General features: G+C 37.9%; 1 long non-coding RNA gene across 1 annotated transcript in view; it reads left to right on the forward strand.

The window, feature by feature from the left end:
* The window catches only part of LOC122556896, a 90,660-nt gene that overhangs the window by 13,876 nt on the left and 58,892 nt on the right, over positions 1-17,892 (forward strand). Inside the window, exon 2 of the long non-coding RNA XR_006313685.1 lies at positions 559-636. This is a non-coding gene — a long non-coding RNA (uncharacterized LOC122556896). The remainder of the gene's footprint in view (positions 1-558; positions 637-17,892) is intronic.

Raw genomic sequence — 17,892 nt, forward strand, 5'->3', positions numbered from 1 at the left:
GAAGTCAAATCGGTGATAATTCAAAAATGATGATGGAAGATGGAAAGAAAAATACATGAAGAAATTAATATATACAGAAGCTTTCAGGACCTCAGGATGTCTGAAAACACTTGAAGTAATTAGAAAGTGTGGTTGCAGGACACATGACAGCCAATTTGCATGCAGAAAGGTCCAACAAATAGCAAATCTGAGAATGCCCAGAAAATGTGTTTAGTGATGTTGACTGAGAAATCAATATTAACCAGGAATCTAGGGAAAGCTCCCCTACTCCAGGAACCATAAGCACAAAATCACACTCTTCATTACAGAGTATAAGGAGCTACGTTGTTCAATTAGCTAATGACTGTGGATATGAATATTTCTTCATCAATTATATTTTAGTTTGAATTTTCCTTGGCTTTCAATTGTAATATGTCTTTGTTTCATTCTGCTTCAACGTAAGTTGTTGATTTAGATAGAATAGTAGGTTTAATATGGTTGACTGAGAAAAGAAGGGAGTAATCAGTATGTGTGTTGAGATATGTGTACATTTACTATATTGTATAATTTGTTTTGCAGGGTGTGTCAAGTTAGAGGAGTATTTCTTGCCTTACCCAGGGGAAGTATCTTCTATCTGATTGTTCATGCATGAAAACGGTGAGTGAACTCATGAAGTAAAAATGAATGCACTGAATAACACTAATAAACATAAACTTTTTTTAGCTATGTGGTAATATAAAGGAAAAAATGAATGCTAAACAAGATACTCAGGTTTCTGATCACTGAAACTTTCTCAGCTAGTACACGCATGGAAACAACCTCATTTTCTGTCTCTTTCTGTTGACAGCTACCCGACCATAGTTAAAATCACAACCAACTTACAGTTTGGCACCTTTGAAAGATATCACTTTATGGTGCTTTCATTAATTATTCTGAATTTTCTATACACAGAACTATCAGATAAAGATTAAATGCATCACGGTATAGTAACAATATAAAGTCATTTGCCACTTCAAAAGGCAGAGTGAGTGAGAGAGACAAGAATTAACAAACTTTAGAATATGAAGTTTGTGAAGTGGGGAGTCAGTACTTGTACTTTTGGTGATTTTATTAACAGTTATCGAAATAATACTCAGAAAATTATTAACATGGCTGCCTTAGCAAAAGCTCCTATGCTTACCATTTGTAAGTATCCCTGGATTTCAAATTAGATGTTATTATGAAGGTGACTTCGGCTATCAGCACCCATTTCAGGAGATTGCATTTGAAGCAACTCTCACTTATCAGCTTGACGTTTATTTTTAAATATTCAATTGATTTGTACTGTGTAATGGTTCAGAAATGCAGTTTTATTTCTTTCTGTGAGAAATTGCCATAGTATGGAGTTTTGGAATAAAAAGTAATAATTTTATTTTAACTCTACTTTTGATAGTTGTGACGATTCTGTGATTAGTTAAAGTTAATTAGAATTTCTACCAACTGCAGATAAAAATAGGCAGCTTGCGAATTTTTGTACCCCTGCCTTTTTAATCATTCATGAGATCACAATGAGATCAATACCAATGCTGTAATGGCTTCTATGGCACTAGTAAATCTCTGCTCTGTTCACTTGAGAATTCTTCATGTCTTCACCTTGCACTAAAATTTGTGGCCAATGAGATCACTGTTGTAGTAATCTGCTTCTGTGAAAGCTGTTCTTCTTTAGTTTAGCAATTTCAAAGCAATGATTTATTTTCACATTTACAGACAAGTCATTCGACTGACAGATGTAAATAGTAACTGTAAATGAGAGTATGAATGAAACTTCATATGTCAGCGGTTGCTTTAGTGCTTGGGTTTTATAAGTAACAGAGCAATGATGGGGTTTTGCACTCCACCTTAAAATAACAGTTGGTTTTGCATTGTAAGTTCTTCGAAGCTAAACAAATGGAAAAACATTATTGATTGGCATTCTCTAATATATTGTTTCTGTGATGTTTGGCAATAGGTTAACTTCAGTTTGACAAGTATACAAATGATAGACAATTCAAGAACATTTTATTATACTTGTTTTTAGATAACAGACTGAGGCCAGGGGTAAGTAAGAACAGACATGAAAGAATTTTGTCCCTTGGAGCTGGAAACTAAATTGTATTCAGCCACAATCTATTACCTCATGACCCAGTATAATCCTACTCTATCATTGGCATCTCGTCAGGAGATCAACACTGATAGAACAATGAGTGCTGGAGAGTATGCCGGTAGCAACACCAAGCATGCCTAAAAATGTCATTTCAACCTGGTAAAGCTACAACTTAGAGCTACTTGTACATTATGCAGAAGAAGCAGTTTTTAATAGACAGAGCTAAGCTATCCTTTAAACACTGGGTCAGATCTGAGCTTTGCAGTATGTAGCTAGGAACAGTGGTGGGCAATTTAACAACTCATTGGAGAAGGAGATTCCACAACTATCACCATCCTCATTGTTGGGAGAGCCCAGCACCTCAATGCAAAAGTCAAAGCTGGAAGCCATTTACAAATGCTTCATCAAGAAATACTGAGTGGATGAGCTATCTTGGCCTCCACTTGAGATCCCCAACATCACGGATGCCATTCTTCAGGCAACTTGATTCATTCCATGTGATGTAAAAAAGACAACTGAAAGCACTCCAAAGACTGGTTGTTGACAACAGTCCAACTGTGGTGCTGAAAACATGTGCTCCCAAACTAACCAGTCTCCTATCCAAATATTGATAGTGCAGTTACAACACTGAAAATTATCTAGGTACATCTCGTCCACAAAAAGCAGGTGCTTTTGATAGTGTTCTCCACTGCTTGGGGTCATAGCCAGCACAAAGGAAGATGGCTGTGGTTGTTGGAGGTCAATCATCTTAATTGCAGGTCATACTATTGGGAGTTCTTGAAGATAGTGATGTATGTCCAATCACCTTCAACTGCTTCATCAATGACCACTATTCTACCATAAGGTCAGAAGGGATGTTCACTGATGACTGCATAAGATCAGCATCATTTCTGAATCCTCAAATAATGAAGTAGCTCATGTCCATGTGTAGCAAGGCTTAGACAACATTTAGATTTAAGCAGATAAGTGATGAGTGATATCTGCCCTTCAAAAGTGCCAGGCAATGGCCATGTGCAATGAAGTTGTGTCCCTTAACATTCAATTGCATTACCATCAGTGATTTCCCCATTGTCAATGTTTATCATTTTTGTTGAACAATTGTTTTAACAATGACTAAAAATTTCACAGGACTAGCCATATAAATAATGTGACTCGTGGTTGGAAGTTCTGTGGTGAGTAACTCATCTCCAATCTCCCCAATAGCTGTTCATCATCTGTAAAGTATGTGTCAGAATTGTAAAGGAATGCTCTTCATAGGCCTGGCTGTGTGAGCTCGACAAACAAGACACCATCCAGGACAAAAAGGTTTGTTTAATTCAAACCACTCACAATTCTAACCACTTATTCCCTCTGTCACTAGTGCACTACAGCTGTGGGACATCTGTACAATGCATTGAAGCAACTTGCAAAGGCTTCTTTAACAGCACCTTCCAAACCTACCATTTAGAAGGCAGTAACATCAATGCATGGAATAACTACTTTCTGCAAACTCCCCTCCAAGCCATACACCATCCTGACGAGGAATTATCTCTCAGTTCCTTCACTGTCACTGAATCAAACTCCTGGAATACCATTTCTTTCAACACTGTGGGTGTAATGACATCACATGAACTGCACCAGTTTAAGAAGACTGTTCACAACCACTAATCAGACTAAGTGAGTGGGCAAAAACTTGGCAGATAGAACATACTGTGACATTATGCCCTTTGGGAAGATAAATAGAAGAGCTGAATATTATTCAAATTGGGAGAGATAGCAGAAGGCTGTAACTCAGTGGGACTTGTGGGCCCTGATACCAAGGTCACAAAAGGTTAGCAACAATGGGTCATAGTAAAGGCAAATATAATGTTGGCCTTTGAAGTAAAGGGAATGGAATACAAAAATAGGGAGGTCTTGCTAAAACTACACAACATGCAGGTCAGAGCACAGCTGGACTACTGTGAATAGATCGAAGGAAAGATGTACTTGCACTGGAGGCAGTCTGGAGAAGGTTCATTCAGTTAATCATTGGCATGGAGTGATTTTCGTATGCAGAGAGGTCATGTGAATTGGACTTATATTCACTGGAGTTTTGAAGAATGAGAGGGGACCTTTTTAGGGACTTGAAGGGTAGGTGAGGACAATGTGGAAGAGTCTAGGACTGGAGGGTATAATCACAGAGTAAGGGCTTGTTTGGAGAATAAGCAGTGAAGAATAGTTGACTAATTGAAAAGAACAAAATCCTTTTAATTTAAGGAGTTTTTCATAGTTTTGGAATAACCAGAAATTAACTTTACCTGATGATCATGACATTGTTTCCTGCTGCAAGAGTTATTATTTGAGCTGTCTCATACAGACAGTGAGTATTTATTTAACTTTATGGAGTTGATGGCGTGGAGTTACATCCTTGAGGAAAATAGAAGAGTTAAAAAAATTCATGAATTTCGCACCTGCCTCAGGGAATTGTGATTCCATCAGTATGACCTTCATTCAAGGTGGGTGGCTGCGAGCTGGAATATAGCCCAGCAACCCTAGATAGTGTTCAGCGGCAGCCACATGGACTGCTGGGTGCGGAGGCAGGCAGTTTCAAAGACCTGTCTTTGTGATTTGAACCTTAGTTCTAGATATTGAAAAAAAAGGCTGTGTAGCCGTCATTCCTCACATTCTCTGACAACCCACATTCCCAATCCTTGCCAATACATGCCATCTAGTAACCCCCACCCAACTCTATATCAGTCCCTTCATACCCTTCAACTCAAGCTATGCCCCTTCACCAACCAACACATAGCCTTGTATACCCTCCATGCAAAGCGATGGCAGTTCCATGCCCATTCAACAACTATGAATGGCATCAATGAATCCTATTGTGACAACAGAGTTTTCTTTCAATCAATGTTATTACACACCGCTAGAGCAGGGAAGGCTCGAACCCAGGTCTTCTGATTCAGAGGTAGGGACATTACCACTGCACCAGAAGAGTCCCTATGAAAGCCTTTTTAAAACACAGTCATTCATTCATAAATGATGCATTCATGACAGTCCAATTTCAATTATCTAGATCCTTTAAAGTACCAATAGCAAAAATTATTCCTTGATCCACCCAGCTCATGGTGCAATCTAGTTTGAGATATGAAAATAAAGACTGGCACTTTGATGATGTTTCTTTACAACCACTGGAGGGTCTAAAATATTTAACACTCAGCGATCAGTACTTTCAGAGTACAGTCACTGCTCTGACAAAGGAAAGACAGCGAGCAATATGCACATGGCAAAGTCTCACAAACAACAATGTAGCAATGACCAGATAATCTTGTTTGTTTTGATATTGATTGAGGGATAAATATTGGATAAGACATCGGGGATAACACACTTGCTGTTCTTCAAGATAGTGCCACAGGGTTTTGAACAAGCACCTGAGCAGGCAGATGTGGTCTCCATTTGTTGAGACAAGAAATAGGATCTTAGAGAGATCTGAATGGTGTGGGCTATGATGAGATTTGGAAGAATTGTCCAGCAAAACCCATTTCCACTCGCTCTCTTTTGTGCTTTTCACCTGTACCATGGTGAGATTCTCACCAGGCAGTGAGCAAGTGATCAATTGACAGTGATTATTGTTTGAGAAAGTGAGGAATGTAGATGCTGGAAAGTCAGAGTGGAAAAGTGTGGTGTTGAAAATGCACAGTGGGTCAGGCAACTTATGGCTGAAATGTCGGCTCGCCTGATCATCGGATGCTGCCTGATCTCCTGTGTCTTTTCCTGCACCACAATTTTTGTCTCTGTCTCTCCAGCATCTGCAGTCCTCACTTACTCCTGGCTCGGCAAAGGAGCCAAACGGATCACCAGCTTGCTCCAAGTGACCTCCACATTAAAAGCTGAGCATCCATATCTCAGGGAATGATCCATGGGTGATGGCCAGACACATATTACATCTAAGGACATTAATATCTATTGTATGCCAGCCTCTAAGAATCCATATGGCATATTTCCAAGCCATATGCATGATGTTTCATCACTACAATGCTACACCTCACACTGCACCAGGAACTATCATTGTATTGCTACAGCAAGGATACGACATCCAGGGATGTTTATGGACTGGACCAGACTGCATTTGCAAGCTTTTCACTTGGTCTCATACCACTGACTCCCTCTGTGCCTACTGTGTCGCATTGCCTTGGATTCCTGTTTTGCTTTGCCTCCTCAGCCAGAGATACCATTCTCATATTACAGTTGTTTTGACTTCATGTTTAATACAAACAGAAGCTTTGTCGTGGTTGCTTGAAGGCTTCATTGGAGGTCAAGGGGGAATAGCCTTCACTCAGGAGGGGGGGGTCCCAGCACAGTGATTCAAGGGTGGCCTCTAACCAAGGCCCTACTTGGAGCAGTCAGAATCAGGATCCCCTCCTCAAAAGGGATTGGCCAGCACATATCACCCATTTTGATTCATTCCACCTTTATGTGAGCTGTTTTTTTCCCCTGGAATGAAGTAAAGGTGAAAGTGAGCGGCACAGCTTTGATTGTTGGTGGTGGTGGGGAGGTCTCCTGAGTGATTGCGTAGGCAGAGCAGAGGGCATGAAGGGTTAGTCATGTCAGAGGTTGAAGAAGATTAACAGTGAGTGGGGAAAGTATGAGAGCCAATAGTGCAAATCATGGTTTGGAGATGCCGGTGTTGGACTGGGGTGTACAAAGTTAAAAATCACACAACACCAGTCCAACAGGTTTAATTGGAAGCATTAGCTTTCGGAGCACTGCTCCTTCATCAGGTGGTTGTGGGAGTTCTAGAGCATGAGCCTTGGCTGGAAGTGCGTACAGTAACAGAGATAGAGTGAATGTGCAGTATGGGCGAAAAGTGGGAGGTCCTTCCCCTGGAAAAGTACAGAAGGACATTGACCTTCTTCCTACAGCAATTGATATTCCTGCAGAAAGCTGAGACTGCTTTAAGTTGGGTGGCAACCTCAGACCAAGTTAATTTCGTCTGGTATCATGGTCGATTCATGGTCCTGGGAGATGAAGAAATCCTGGTCAGCACCACCTCATTCAGGACGACTTGCGGGACCCTGCTCAGGTGAAGAGGGGCTTTGATTCCCTCTGTCTGACATGTCTGGTACAGGGCAGTTCTTGTCAAATAGTGCTTATGCAGGTACCCAACAGGCTTTTAAACATGGTGTGGGCACAAGTGATGTTAGTGAATCCTGGGGTATCCCACAGGTGGAGTTCTGGAAATGGTTAATGGTAGGATGGAGCCAGAATAAGATGTGGAGATGTCATAGGGGCAGGGAAGATAATTAATGAGATGGGTTTGGTAAGATATAATGAGAGATCTCACAATGCATCAAAGCATAAAAAAACCCTCCAAACTACTCAATGCAACTTGGACTTAGCCAAGAAATTGTAAGATTTAGCCTAAGAGTGCTTCCAATTATGCTACGGCTGATGCACAGAAGTAATATTGTCGTTGATACAAAAAAAAGGTTTCCTTGAATAGCTAAATAATATTTGCTAAAACCAAGAACAAGTGTTTCATTTCAGCAGTAGAAGAATATTCAAAAAATCTAAGGAAAATGATGAAGTGTACAGAGGATCTGTCCAGAGGCTTGGGTTGTAGTGCCACCTGCTCCAGTGTATGTCATGACCATGTTTGAACAGGATGTTTAGGATTACCAACAGGGGAACTGCAAAACATTGAACATGAATACTGACTGCTAAATGGCACTGATTGAAAAAGTGGTTTTTTTTCAAGGTGAATGTATCACTCTGAAATCTTTGAGAATATATAGGACATTGGTAAGGAAATAGTACATAAACATACCTGTGAAATACTACTTGGCTTTTATCGTAATTTAAAGATTAAATAATAAGGAAATTACACGTTAGAGAATGGCTGGCTGTCCTTAAGCATCAAAATTCCTCATAACTTTCTATATCAGGAGACTGGCTAGATTATTATCCTTTCCTGTCTCGCTCCATGTGCTTCTTAGTGGGCATAAGTCCATAATTGAACAATTCCCATCTTTTGTCATGAAATTGGAAGGCTCACTTTTTTTGTTGGCCAAATTTAGTTGTGAGTTTGATACCAAAGGTGGAAAAGCCCAAATATGCTCTTACCACTTGTAATGGATTTAACCCCGAAGTGGACAATTAATGTCAGCTAGGAGTCTCTTCCAACGGTGAGGTGGAGGAGATTCATTGTACGGGGCTCACAACAAGCAAACCTTTGTGCAGTTGCTTGTGGTTTCTGGGATTCCTCATTTATAAGCACAATATCCGATTAAGAGGCCTGCACTGGAGACAAGGGGGGGGCTACTGAGAGCTACCCCCTTGCTCTTGATGTCAGGCCATCCCCATTCTTCATTCATCCCTCCCATCCCCAACCTGTGCATCCTGCCCTCTCTCCTCATCATTCCCCATTATGGCCCCATCTCTCACCCATGACCTGTGATCCAGCAAGCCTCCTTTGGATGTTGTACCAACAGCAGCCACCATCTCCCTGCTGCCATTCAAAAAAGCTGCCTGCAATTGGCTGGTAGTTTAGTGGGATGTCTGATCATGGGGAATGCCTGCTGCATTTAAGTGCCTCATCCTATCCGACTCAGCCAGCCTTTCCTGAAAGAGGCAATGTCAGGCTCTCACAGCAAGTTGACACCTCCAAGACTTCCATTAAATACCAGTTATGTAGTCAGAAAGTAGTTTTCATCGAAAGGTTGAGACACAACTTTGCGACAACAAGAATGAGCTTTATGCTTCATTTAACAAATAAGACTTGATCTGGATTTGCTTGATTTTAATATTTGAAAACTGTTCCCTCTACAAGATCATCTAGATTGCCTAAGTGAGTAGCAGATGTCAACCAACAATAAATAGCAAAAACATTCCATCTTTCCACTACTGTTTTCAGGTTCTGTTTAATGTCCTGAGGCAAGGAGCTAATCATATAATCTCCCTGTATGTCCAAGAAAAGGTGGTGGTGTAGTGGTAATGTCACTAGGCTAGTCTTACAGAGACAAAAGGTAAAATGTTCTTTTGCATATGCATTTCACCATGACAGATGGTGAATTTTGAATTAATTAAAAACTGATCTTTTAAAAAAAACCTCTCGTGGCTTCCTACCTTTGAGCCAGAAGGCTTGGGTCAGGTCCTACCTGCTCCAAAACAGATGTGTCACAATATATCGGAACAGGTTAAAATAAATATATGGGAATTAAACAGAAAAACCTTTTGTTTTTCTGATGCTGGCACCAGGCAGACTTTAATGATTCATTCAGAGGGAAAAAGCACAAATTGAAAAATGTGATTCCATATAAATCTGAAGTAAAGCTTTATTACTGGCTTTTGAAATTGTGGTAACAGATTAAATAGCCTATTCACCTTGCACAGCGACAACTCATTTTATGCACTGTTTGAAAAAGTGCAAATTATGATGTGGGTTGTTTAGCCCCTATTCATGTGAATAGGTCAACAGGTCTTTATAATGAGGGTAGGATGTGTGTACCCCACTTGTTATCAATTCAGCATTCATCACTGCTCACTGCAGGACATACACCTATCAATGTAGCTGGAAAGTGGCTTTAACTTACATGTGCAGTTACCAGAAAAGGCACCAATGCACATCATTTCACAGATTGACTCCGTATATTTACATGAGGCATTTTTACCATTCTTAAGGCTGAAACACAAACATCTCAACAATTGTTTCTGTTCTTCGGTTAAACTTATGTAACCTACTGAGCAGACAAACTGTGTACATGGAGGATCAGATCAGGATGCTTTACAAAAACCCCCATCAGGATCCTTCATGACCAAATTACAAAATGATGAGTGCGTTGGAAATTCTCATTGCTTTTGCCCTGACCTCACCAATAATTTCTATTTTGAATTAGTCTCTTCCAAAGATGCAATTAGTTTAACTTGCAGTTTAATATCCATTTGGGTTTTACTTCCCATCAGGACACATAAAATTCATTTTGGCTTATTTTTCGTTGCAGGCAATCACTTTTTTCTTTCAATTTGTTTTTTGTTTTCTTACAGTCCTTATTTGTTCAACCCGTCTTTAGTGATCTTGTTGTCAGATTGTGACCCAAACTTTAGCTTCCTATTTTGCTTTATACTGTTTTGAACTGTACTCTAGTCCTTCACTGCTTTCATCCATACCTTCTTTTGCATGTACAACCACTCCTCCTTGCATCACAATTTTTATTCCTCTCCCCCACCAAACAGTCTTTTATTCTTGGCTCTTGCTCAATTTAGATCCAGCAGTATTTATAACAATCTTTTGAAACACCTTCTTCAATAAAGAGGTGAATGTGAAAACGGTCCTGCCATTGTTACTGCTACTCAGATATGGTTTGTTGCATGAAATGTCCAGATATATACCTGTCATAGTGGAAATACAAGACACCAACAGATGGGCTGGGAAAATGTTATTGCACACTGCATGGGGTAAGCAATAGATATTGTGTTGTATTCAATGGCACTGCATGAGACTTAAGATGCCCCATTTTGTTCTTGCAGCAATCCGAGAATTGAGATAGAAAAACAACTCCCAGCATCCTAACTATTAGCATTCCAGACTTAGCTGAAGCATTAACTTTTATCCAGTGTGTAATTTATGCACTGTGTGTTTGGATACTTGTCTTTTGTCAGCACTAGACCCTCTTTATTCACTATTTGTTGCAGACTGTCGGTCTGTTTTTCTGTAGCAGTGGTTTATTACTTTTATGTTTATCCTTTGTCAAAGTCTTTCAGATAGTTAGTGATTTACATCAATTAATGTCAATAAATGAGTCTACATTAAGCTTCTGTTGCACTTCTAGAGAGAAAAAAAGCATTGTTTCCCCTATTATTCCTTAAAAAATCAAAGCCTTAACTTGCAACCTTCTCTGTGTTGTTGGGGTCTTGTTGGACTGTTGATGCATCGAAAGCTGCAAGATGAAGAATGAACGCAGTTCTTTAGGGTGAAAGTGACAAAGATAGCTTTCTAACTTTTGAGGATTAATGAACTTTTATAAAGGTTTTCTCCTCCTTGAAATATTTATTGCTTTACGATTTCCAACTTCTTAGAGCAGCTTTTCAGTAAGAGACAGGAGATGTTGATCATAGATATCTTATCTCCCTTTAAACTTCCTTCAGGATTCTATCTCCAAACATAGTCTGTCTCTCACACTAACAATGCAATGAAAATTGAATGCTGGCGGCATACAAATCTTATTGACGCACTGCCCTCTTCAAATCACTTCCTTAAGTGATTGCTATATTTCCTCTCCAAGCATTACAAATAGCCATAACTGACCCATGTTCCCCTGTTCTTCTTCTGTAAAGTGATGTAAAGTAGCTAACTACTTAAATCTAACAATTGAAAAAATGGCCTCCTATTACCTTAAAGAGCAATGAAGACATCATACAAATTCACTTGAGTACTCGGGCATTCAGCCAATTTGTTTTTTGTTGAGGATTGATTTTGTTTTCTTCTTAATCTCATTTAATTTACACAGTAGTAGCAAGTTTTGAAGCAAAAGGCTTCCCACTTACCCGGAAGCAGCCATTAGCAGCACTGTGGAGATCATTAGCAACCTATTGTTATCGGTTAATGATGTCACACTGCCTATCTGAAAATCATAGCACAACACATACGTCAAGGGCTTCTGAATAAATTTTTTTCTTAAAAATAGGAATCTGATCGTGATTAAATAAAAGCGATTAGACATAACTGTGAGCAGACACCTCCAAGATTAGAATATTCTATAACACTTCAGCATCTATTTTCGAGTGGGAAATTGCAAAAGAGAAAGAAAATGAATCTGGCAGCAATGACTGCTGAAGTCCTTCAGAGATAAGTTTTAAAACCCTTACTGTTCTCAATATTTATTAATGACCCTGATGAAAGTCTTGTAACTTTTAGTTCACTGATTATGTGAAATTCTAACCTTGCAAAACAGAGGTCTCAGTTTGAGAAGATGAAAGACAAGAGGTCACTATTTCTTTGGAAATACAAAAAAACGTAAGTATAGACATTCAGAATTAACTACAATGAGGAATGTAGTCAGGCAAATATTACTTAGTAGTTGGGTACACTGGCCATCATCAATTTTGTGTGCCACATGTCCGAAAGCACTTTACAGGAATATTATCAAAAAAAAATGCCAAGCCTCATAAGACAATGCATTTAGATATTGAATTTTAAAAAGTGTAAGGTTCCTACGGCATTGTTATGTCAAAAGAGGTTAGAGAGTTATGGAGGAGTTATGACATTCTTGAACTACAGGAATATTTAGCACATTTGCAGTTGTACTATCTGCTAATGATATCATTAGTTGAGTACCTGGGAAGAAGAGCTTTCTAACCTACAGGAAGAATTTTGTTCTTCTCTTACTGTGATCTGTTGTATAAAATAAGTTGGTTGTATTGTGCAAAGTGTTGATCCTGAAATTTAATGTCAATGTCTGCAATGTGTTAGCCTATGTTTCTTGGTGAAAACACAAAATAGACCAACGGTCTTTCATTTCATGGAGGAATCTTGCTGCTAGCCTTAATGCTGCTACTTGTGAATATATTATAATCACTGCAAGTAAAAGTAATGTGTTTTTTTTTAAGCGCTCTGCCATGTTTTTGACAGATTTCATAATCTGCTAAGTGCATTTATTTTCAAACTTACTATTTGCTTTCCTATATGAAATGATTTACTTATATTAATGACAATAAAAACAGTTGACCTTTTACAATTTGTAAACACAAAGGAGATACATATTTTTAAGGAACACTTGAATATACCTGTAATCATGCACACCCTAAAATTAAGGTGAAAATTCAACTCTAGGAAGTTGGACAACTGAATTGGTGATATGAAAATCAGTGAACTGTGAACAGAACCATTGCTGTAAACTCATTGTATTGTCAGGAGGAATCTACAAAGCAAAAACAGAAACATATCTGCTAATTAATGGAATACCATGATATGTCATCAAAGGGAAAAATATATTTTCTTAGAAAACAGGCTTCTAAATTCAAATTTAGTTTTGGAAAATGTTACTTCACAGTTTGAAATTCCAAAGGAAATTTCTTTGCCCCTCTTCATGAATAGCCTGATGTTAGATTCCCATGCATTTAGTCATTAGTTGAGCCATTAAGTTAAATCACTCTTCTGGTAGATAGATTAACATTATTCGGTTTATGAAATTATTTAATGTCTCCCATGATGCTTGGCATGCTAAAAAGAAAAATTATATTCATTTTAAGACCTAAGTGGATTGTTTTGCTTCAATCATTTATAATTGGTGTCCTAAAGTATTTTCATAGGTTTAAGAGACAGCAAGAGCCTGGTACTTTCAACATGAGATAATTTCATCACCTGGGCCCCTTTGAAAGGGAGAGCATCACCACTGGGAGACTTTCTGGATGGGAAGCATGATCATTATGGTCCTCTTAAAAATCATGTGCTAAGAATGATGATAAAAGAAAAATTAAGTTGTAATGAATGAAAGAAAGAACTGTGTTTATGTCATATTTTTCACACCCTAGGGTGTCCCAAATTGCTTTTACCTTATAATTAAATCACAAAAGAAAAATTAAAGTTTATTTAATGTGGAAATCTAGGTAGATACACATCCATCAGACAAACAACAGTAAAACAAATGACTGGACAATCTATTTTCATTAGGAACAAATGTTGTCCAAGATAATGGGAGGCTTTCATTTTTCTTCAAGTGATCAAGAATGCAAATAGTATGTTGGCCTTCGTTGTGAGAGGAGTCGAGTTATGAGGAGGGTTTCCTTGATGCATTTGTACAAAGCCTTGGTGAGGTCACACCTGGAGTAGTATCAGCAGTTTTGGTCTCCTTTACCTAAGGAAGGATGTTCCAGCAATAGAGGAAATACTGTAAGGATTTATGAGACTGATTTCTGGGATGGCAGGATTTCTTATTCACCAACCTTACTCACCTGCCATCGTACTGATCTGTGACCTTACACTGTTATCCACTGACTTTACTCATCTATCCACTTTTCCACCCTGTCTAATCCACTTATTCGCAGCTTTCAAACCAATGACCACCATGATTTATAAGGATAAGGTCAGGATATTCATGGAGGCATCACTACCTGCAATAATATAAAATAAAACAAAGAATTGCAGATACTGGAGATCTGAAACAAAAAACAGAAATTACTGGTGCAACTCTATGAAGAGAAAGCAGAATTAACATTTTGAGTCTGGAGACTCTTCAGCATGACCTTCAAGTTCCCCTCACACACCCTTTTGACTATGTATAACATCACTATTCACTGTTGGACCAATATTCTGAAACTCCCTTCATAACAATACTTGGGTTACTTATGTTTCATCAATTTCAGCAATTCAAGCAAGTAAGTCATGACTACCTTGAGGGATAGACGATTATAGATTTTCAATAACTTGACCCTTACCAGCAAAGTCTGAATTCCATGAATGAACTAAAAAAAAACTGTAAAGCTCATTTCCAACGTCACTGTTTAAATAATTGCATCTTGTTGCATGCTGTGGGCAGACATTACTCACAATTCACTGTATGAATCTTTCTTGTTACAAGTTGCTGGATGATTTACACAGTAATAATAGTGACGCCATGAAACTCAGCATCATTTTGGTATAATCTGACCAATTACCTCATCAATTTTTTAAAATCTCATCCGGTTTATTTTTCACAGCATCCGTTAGCAAGTTATTTAAGTCATTACCTCAACTTAATCACAGTGTCTTGCATTTGGTGGAAAAATAGTAAGAATATCAGAATAGCCCCAGCTGTTCTTAATGTACAACTCAGTGGGCAGCTTGTGAAAAGAGACCCTACAAATTGTGAACTACTATAAGTTGCTGGCTAACTTGAACTGCTCTGCTATTATCATTGTGAAATGGCTTAACCTCCCTGTCTTGCCATTAAAATTATCATGACATTTATAACAAAGCGATAATTGCAAATGGTTATTAGTCAACCTCTCTCTGTCAGAAAATACAGAATTAAGAATGGTGAGGATCATTTCACTACAGATTGTCATGCCCAAGTATATTATGGACTTGAAGTCAAAACTTATAAAAACTGAAAACAAACACTCCACTAAAATGGCTCCTGGAAGTTATGGAAACTTTGGATATTTTGGCTGTAAAAAGGTCTCAAGCAAATGTCTAATTACATATGAAGATTGATAGTCATCCAGGAATTCACAGATTCTTTGTTTGACGGTGGGTTAAAATGAATGGTCTATGGAATATCCAGTATACCTATCTCAGTGATTTTATGTATTGGCCTGTAGATAAAATGAAGGAATGTTTCTGATGATTGTCACACCAGGGACATATCATCTTCTGATGTTCCCTTCACCTAATTATCCAAGCAGCATGAACATTTTTGATCATTTGCTTATTGTTGGTGAGAATTGACTGCATGCAAGCAGGCTGTCTTTATTAATTTATAAGCTATTGCATTTATTATTATGAATTCTTAATTGTTATGATATATGATTATCTGCTGAAACAGATTGCAGCTATCTCTGCATCATTTAAAACTTTAGGTGCACACAAGAAATGAAAAACTGTAATGAGTTGTTAACAAGAAATGATCTGAAACCAAAATTCATCGATCATAATGAATTTGAAATAAATCTGGATACTATGTACTGTTTCAAACAGAATTTGTTGACTATGATTCCTAAGCTGGATGTTGTTTACCTAATGTTTTCTCAAAGTAATGTGTGGGGACAATAGTAGACAAGAGGCATGATCCCTTCTTTCATGGACTGAACAGTCATTGGCTTGTGAGCTGAATGGCCTCCTTCTTCAGTATTCTCTTAGACAAAAGAATTCATATTGTTTGCATTAGAAACAAACAGAAGAGCAAAATGGACACATCACACAATCAGATCAATTCATCTATGTTCAGAATGATGTTCTGGAGTGAAAGCAAAATCAATAAGCAAGTATAATAAATAGTGGCGCTATTCAGTACAACTGTATTGTTGTGCAGGTGAATGGATTTTAAAACTAATAAAACTTCCTTCTCAGATAAAGCTTGTGTTAGACTTTGAGCAACAGTACTAAAAGGCAGCTATTTATGTACCTGTCATATTTTCAGTTCTATTGAAAATAAAATCAAGAGTGATATTAAGCATGCTTTTATCATTTGGTCATAGATGATGGACATTGCTGAATAGGTCAGTATTTACTGTCCATCTCTAATTGACCTTAAAGTAAATGATTATTAGCTAGTTCACAGTCAGTCGCTTTGCTGTGGACCTGGAGTCGCGTGTAGATCTGATCAGGTAAAGGTGTCAGATTCCCTTCTCTAAAAGAATTCATGAATCAGATGGTTCAGATGTCCATATATTTCTTCAAGCTCATTAAATTCAAATTTAACTTACTCTGCCATAATCTGATTGTAACCCATGTCCCCAGAACATTAGCTCGTTAGTCTGCTATACTAGTTCACAGACATTACGATGACATCACTGCCTACCCTAACTTGTTATCACGTAATTTGAAACATTGTAGAAAGCCAACCTCCGCAATACTTACAAAGAAGAAGCTCTGAATCATATTTGATTTCCCGTGACTTATAGCTTTGGTACACTGAATTCTGTTGAAGAGTGGAAGCGCCAATTAAGGGTCTGTCCTCACCAGTCCACTGTTGAAAATGTATAGACATTGAACAGAAATCACGAAAGGTAATTGCTGAATTCCTGTCAGCTAAATATCTGTTACACAGAAACTATTAGTGTTAAGTGCCGCACTGTGCTCCTTGAATTTGAAATGATAGTTATGTTTTGATAGTTTATTATCTAGTATGTCAGAACATTTAGATCTCCAACTGAATTAATTAGGTACATTGCAATATCTAAGCGAAAGATGTAGCAAAGGCAAACTGCAACACACTCTGTTTATAATCATCTCTACATCCCAGTTCCAATTTTTACATTGGTTGATTATAAGGGCCTGCATATTTATGCCCAAAAGGAAATGTAACTCAGGTTAAAAACAACTTAGGTCATCTCCAGAGCCTGCTGAATTTCAGTCATAATTTAATTTTGTATATCGTTACAATATTTGCACTTGATCAGAAACTTTGAAACTCCTCACACAATAAAGCTCCACACAGAAACCTGATCACATCCAAAATTTCAAAAAAGAATAACGTCTAATTGAATTCGTTTAGAGTTCTGTTCTATATTGTAACCAGTACTCCAGAAAAAGCAGAAAAATGGTGATACTTTTGGTGTATTTTTGTTAGTTTGTGTGTTTCTGTTTTCTATTATTCTTGCTGAGATGAGCTTTCAATTTTATTTCTGTTTTGAATGCATTTTTTTGGCTAAGTATAAGTTGCATTAAAAATTGAAAATCTTCACTGGTTGCACATTCTTAGAAATACTGCACCAAATGAGCTAAAAGTTACATTTTAGATTTTAACGAAGAACGTCATGGTATGCATTCAGCACTTATAGTGGACACTTACTGATTTATGCCAATTTTAATTCTAGCTGCATTCTAATGAAAACAAGATTGTAGCACCATAACAGCAATGTAAAAGCCACATTTTCAGAGCTTTCTTGTTGCGCCCAAAGAATAAACTCTAAATCAGATATTTGTCAAAAGGTGTTTTGTTAGGGATGACAAGAATGAGAAATGCATTTAATCTATGTCATTATTTTTATATCCATTGTATAATGGCCTGACTATTGCAGGATAAAGTTCCTTTCTTAAGTCAACATTACATCATTCATTAACTTTTTTATGTCTAAACTGCATTTGCTCATACATATAATCTATCTGTGTTTTATTGCATTCTACAATGTAA

This window comes from Chiloscyllium plagiosum, chromosome 14, assembly GCF_004010195.1.
Source record: "Chiloscyllium plagiosum isolate BGI_BamShark_2017 chromosome 14, ASM401019v2, whole genome shotgun sequence".
NCBI lineage: Eukaryota > Metazoa > Chordata > Chondrichthyes > Orectolobiformes > Hemiscylliidae > Chiloscyllium > Chiloscyllium plagiosum.